The sequence below is a fragment of the Heteronotia binoei genome, chromosome 6, assembly GCF_032191835.1.
Source record: "Heteronotia binoei isolate CCM8104 ecotype False Entrance Well chromosome 6, APGP_CSIRO_Hbin_v1, whole genome shotgun sequence".
Taxonomy (NCBI): Eukaryota; Metazoa; Chordata; class Lepidosauria; order Squamata; family Gekkonidae; genus Heteronotia; species Heteronotia binoei.
Genome location: NC_083228.1, coordinates 112790617 through 112796616, shown reverse-complemented (window position 1 = coordinate 112796616; position 6000 = coordinate 112790617).

Below are 6000 nucleotides of genomic sequence, written 5' to 3'. Positions count from 1 at the left end.
CGCTGCTGCCGCATCTTCTCGCCTTCATCTTAGCTGCTGCTCCTCCAAGACGGGCTCAGCAGCCTCCGAAGGACTCGCGGCTTGCCACGCTCCTTGGCGCCGTTCCCCCCTCCCCTCCCCCCGCTTCCATTTTTTTGGAGACCAGGAGAAGAGGCTGTGAATCCGGGGGTCCCCAGCCAGGGTGGGAGGTTTGGGAAGCCTATCTAAAACTATATGGTGATTGTGGGGGGCGGGGCTTCCCCCACCGGCCAGCTGGCTGGGGGTGGGGAGAAGCCTGTAAAAATGGGGGATCCCCTGCTGGGACCTGGGGATTGGGAAGCCTAATGCAGCTCCATCCATTATTGGATGATACTTGACTTGGGACCTGTTAACATTTTGTGCAGATCCCTGCTATTTTGTGTTTGGTGGGCCCTGTGCACATGGCAGCCATTTTGTGGTGAAATCTATTGCCCTTCCTAATCAAACATTCCCACAGTATCAGCAACATTGGAGACCCCCTCTGAAAACTTTATGGTATGAAAGAGCCAAGTGTGAAACCTCCATTAGTGACTGCAGGTCTGCAACCACTGAGAATTGGTTGAGTAATTCAAAGAGCTAATCCCCCCTCTTCCAAATTACACTGGATCCTTTGGGAGATAAATTTGTTGACTTCAGGGTTTGTTTGTTTTTAGCAGGAACACACAGGAATGCAGTTGCAGCTGGCTTGGTGTCAGGGGGTGTGGCCTAATATGTAAATGAGTTCCTGCTGGGCTTTTTCTACAAAAAAAAGCCCTGGTTGACATAGATATCATCTGGAGCAGTGCAGTGATTCCACAACACACTGCTATTATAGAAAGTTAAAATGTGGTTCTTCAAGAGCATTTGATGAGAATCATTCTTCCCCTCACTGAGGACTTTCATCAATTGCTAAGCAGCTATATATAGAGAGTCAATCTGGAGCATGCTAACAATTTTTTCCACCAGCTTTTCCAGTGAAGGATGATGAGGAGCACCAAGCATTTACAGTGGAAATTGTGCAGGCCCTGATCCACAGCAGGGTAGATTTATTGCTTCATGTTAACTCAAGAGGCAATGAAGCAACTTCATCTTGAATGCAGGGGTGGATCTCGGTTGCCATATGGTACAGAGTTGCTAATTTGATAACAGTTCACAAGATGCTCAGTATGTTCTAGGGTGGTTGGTATGGAAACAACACAAACACTGCCACTATCTTGCACTAGGGCTTTTGCAGTAGGTCTGGCCACTTCTGTAACTAAAAAAAGGATGTTTGATATCTAAGATGGATGAGAACTGTACATTAGCTGTGCTTTACAATAAATTGAGAAGCTGTCCATCCACTTAAAGAGATTTATGAGTTGTGTTTGGAAAAAATGAGATTTGCATAAGGATATTGTTTCCATATCGGATTACAGCATTCAGTCTCTTTTCCTTCTCTTCCAGCACCCATTCAATATTTGGATTTCCAGGGTGCATGACAGTCTATGTACCTAGCACTCAGTTCTCTAGATCTGAATTGTGGTGGTGGCAGGAAGGGCCATCCAACTGCAGCTGCAGCTCTGTAGGTATTTCAGGACAAGAGATGCCCAGAGGTGGTTTGCCATTGCCTGCCTCTGTGTAGCAACCCTGGACTTCTTGGGTGGTCTTCTATCTGACCCTGCTTAGCTTCCAAGATCTGACAATACTGGGTTAGCCTGGGCCATCCAGGTCAGGTCAATTCTGAATTAAATAAGATTAGATAATTTTAACTATGGTTTCATCTTTCCAGTACCTTCTGTTGCCAAAGAACTCTCCATCAGGGGCAGACTGGGACATTAAAATGATCCAGGAACTAGGAGAGCCAGGTCTAAATAGAGTCACTGTCAAGTCTGCTGATTCTGATTAGACCAGTTTCCCTGGGCAAAAGCAGAAATGAACAAGTCAGAGGCAGGCAGGAGGTCAAACCAGATACATACTCAATAGGGTCAGAGGCAGCTGGTGTAGTTATTCACAGGCAGATGATCATCTTTGAGAAGCAAGTAGTAGGGCCAAAGGGAGAAAACATGTTCATGGCAGGGAGGAGAATCAAGGTCTGATCATAGAGTTTTCAACTTCCAGGTAGAAGCTGGAGATCTCCTGGGATCATAACTGATCGCCAGGCAACAGAGATCAGTTTGCCTGGAGAAAATGGCTGCTTTGGAAGGTGAACTCTATGGCATTACACCCCACTCACCTTCCTCAGGCTCCACTCCCCAAATTTCCAGGTATTTCACAACCTGGAGCTGGCAACCCTCTTTGATCATCAAGCAGTTTAGCACTAAGTTTTCTTTCACTGAGAAACTCTCTAGGACTGAAGAACCTACTCAGAGGGAGAACTTTTTGGTCACTATCATTTTTATGTTATTAGCTGTCTTGAGCCTGCCTTGGCAGGATGGGCAGGATATAAATATCATCAGGCCTCGGATTCAGCAGGAGCTCACAGGAGTGCAGCTCCTGAACCTTTCTGAGGGTTCCCTTTCCTCCTCATAACAATCCCTGGATGAACTCCACCACCTTTTTCTACAAAGTGACCCCTGGATATCATCAATCAATCAATCAATTGGCCACTTGATTGGTCATTAGCGTGGAATGGTACTACAACTCCCTTCAGGTTAGGATTGCTGGTAGGGTTGTGGGCCGGCAGGTTGGGAACCTCCTGGGCAGGGGAATCCCTGCCCAGACCGGGGGTTTGGCAGCCCTAACTGCTGGTGACTCAAAGAGTAAAGCATCAGGCCCTGGGTTTGAGATTTCTGGTAGCTTATAGTGTCCCCTTTGGTATAACAAGTTTAAGAGAGCCAGTGTGGTGTAGTGGTTAAGTGTATGGACTCTTATCTGAGAGAACTAGGTTTGATTCCCCACTCCTTCACTTGCAGCTGCTGGAATGGCCTTAGGTCAGCCATAGCTCTGGCAAGAGTTATCCTTGAAAGGGCAGCTTCTGTGAGAGCTCTTTCAGCCCCACCTACCTCATAGGGGAAGAAGATAAAGGAGATTGTAAGCCACTCTAATTCAGAGAGAAGGGTGGGGTATAGATCTACGGTCTTCTTCTTAAAAGGTCTACCCACCCATGATCTCTCTTTTTCTTCTTCTTTTCAAAATTTGTGTGGTGAATAAGCTGTCACCCTCTTAAGGTCACTTGGGCAGAAAGAGAAACCCTGTTCAGTCATTCAGTTGATCAGTTTTAATGAAATAACAAGGTAATCTCGATATATGTGGTCCCCTTTTATGCATGAATAGGGCAACAATATATATATATATTTCCCTGTTTGGGTATGGTTATATGGATATCCAAAAATCTGAGGGTACACATTTGTGTGCACCAAAACTGGAAAATATGTGTGTTGCTCTATTTGCTCAAAATGGCAGATACATGTATTGGGAAGAGTGTAGGTAGCATGGTCCCCCATAAACGACTTAAATAAATTACAGAGGCTGGAGAGCTGAAAGCATAACAACTGAACAAGGCTAATTGACCAAAGAACACCTGTTAAGTTTCATAGTTGAGAAGGGACTAGCGTTCTGGTTCCTCCAGTCCAAGTTCATCGTTCATAGAATGTATGGAAGGAGTGGAGGCAACTGATAGCACCAGCTGCAGGAGTTTGTTTTTAGACTTATATTGTTTTTAGATTGAATATTGTTTTATTATATGTATCTGATTTTAACCTCGTATTATTGACTGTTTTTACCCGCTCAGAGCCCATTTGGGAAAGGGCGAGATATAAAAAAATAAATAATTCTGCCCACTATACTACAGAGGTTCTATTAAAGTACACAACCTTTGTTTCCAGAGCGTCTTTTTGTCTCTTGTTTTGATGCAATTTTTCATCACACAACCAGATTCAGCACAGTGCTTTATAAGAATTTTTAAAATTAGATTTATATCTTGTTGAAATTTATCTTAAACCTTTAATAACCTTTGCTAAGAACAATAGTTCCCCCACAAAAATATAGCTCTCTCTCCCCTTATCTCTTACATTTGCAGAAATCACGCCCTGTGAACACTTGTTTCCTCTTGTAGGCGTAGAGTATGCCCTCTGAGGAAAACACAGATAAAATCATTACAGATGGTGGTTTACCCATCAATCACACACTCTGTTTTCTGTACTGAGGAAATAGAGGCCTATCATTCAGGTGAAGCACAGAAGAGTGAAATGGACTGAAAAACATACACACTATAAACTATAAGCCAGGTGTTCTTCATTGAATACCAGATACATAACATGCCCAGGACTGTTCTCAGAAAAACAATTTCAAGCCAGTTTCCTTAACATTAAGCAACAAGAACAATCATTAAGTAAGGCATAGGTAACAAATACAATGTAATAAGAATTACCACAACAGATGGCTTGTGTGTGTGAAGTTCTAAAGTTGGTGGAACGACATGACAGAATGTGGATGGCTGCTAACACTGCCAAATGGCACACATGTGTTTGATAGGAAACAGCATATAGAAAATGGTCCTTCTCTAGCTCTCATGAGCTAGCAGGCCCTACATAAGTGTGTTTACCACTATCCAGATGAAGGGATACATCCATTGTGCAGAGGATCCAGATATTTGAACGCATGGAACTGTCTTCTACTGCATCAGAACTTTGGTCCATCAGTCAGTATTGTCTACTCAGGCTGGCAGCAGCTCTCCAGGGTTTCAAGCAGAAGTCTATCATATTACCTACTGCCTGTTCCTTTTAACTGGAAAGGCCAGGAATTGGATGTGGGACCTTCTGCATGCCAAGCAGGGACTGTTATCTCTGAGCCATGGACCATGTTTCTTTGTACATTGCTGAAAATACAAGTTTAATCATTGTATTCATCTTTTTGTATCCGTGTTATTGTTATTATTATTTTTAAATAGCTTCCTTGGTGCTATCCCATTGCTGCAGCTTGTACAGAGTGCGAAACAATCTTGTATCAGTATAGCCAACAGGCTGGAGCACAAACATGGTGTCCAGATGGCTTTCCTCTAACAGATGAACTACATGATCAGAGGGATCATGTGGTCGAGCTTTTGTTGGTTGCCACTTCAAAGTTTTGCTGGGAGTATTTGAATACATCCCATGTTCAGGGCTCTTTTTCTAGCAGAATCTCCCCTGCATATTGGGCTCGCCCCCCCCCCATTGTAGCCAATCCTCTAAGAGCTTAGAGGGCTCTTAGTACAGGGCCTACTGTAAGCTCCAGGATGATTGGCTACATCGGGGGGCATGGTCTAATATGCAGAGGAGTTCCTGCTAGAAAAAGAGCCCTGCCCATATTAAAGCAATACTCCCCTCCCCTTCCCACACATAGACACAAAGATGGCTGCTATGAAAACAGCCACAAGGCATTCTAAGCCCAGCATTCTCCTCTGATGGCAGCAGCTATTTCAGACTTGTTGTTCCCTGCAGAACCAAAGGTTATGCTTCTGTCTTGAAGCACGAGTAAGCAAAGAAAGTCAGAACTGGTTCTCTGTTTTGAAGACAGGGTTGCCAACCCCTCGTAGAGAAATACCTGGAGATTTGTTTGTGTGTGGGTGGGAGCCTGGGGTTTGGGGGAGGGGAGGGACATCTGCAAGATATAATGCCATAAAGCCCACCCTCCAAAGCAGCCAGGTGAAGAAATCTCCATTATCTGGAGATCAGTTGAAACTCCGGGAGATCTTCAGGACCTACCCGGAGGCATTGATTTGCTTGAAGACATTTGGCTTCTTTCTTGGTGTTTATACCCTGATATCTGAAGTGTATTCTGGATGCTTGAAGAAGCAATAGCGAAACAAGGCAATCATACATCCTTTTGCAATGAATGAACTGCTGGCTGCCTTATGAATTAAAACTGGACTCTTGGTGGCATCAACCTTCTTCAGTGCATCATTGGACTTTCTGACAAGGAGACTGCATCGATTTGCACTAAAGTTGGATTTATCTTTCAATGATTTTTTTGGTGATGTTCTATTTTGCATAAGGGATTCCATTAACTTGCACTTTAGTGTGATTTACAATATATTAATTTTTGACA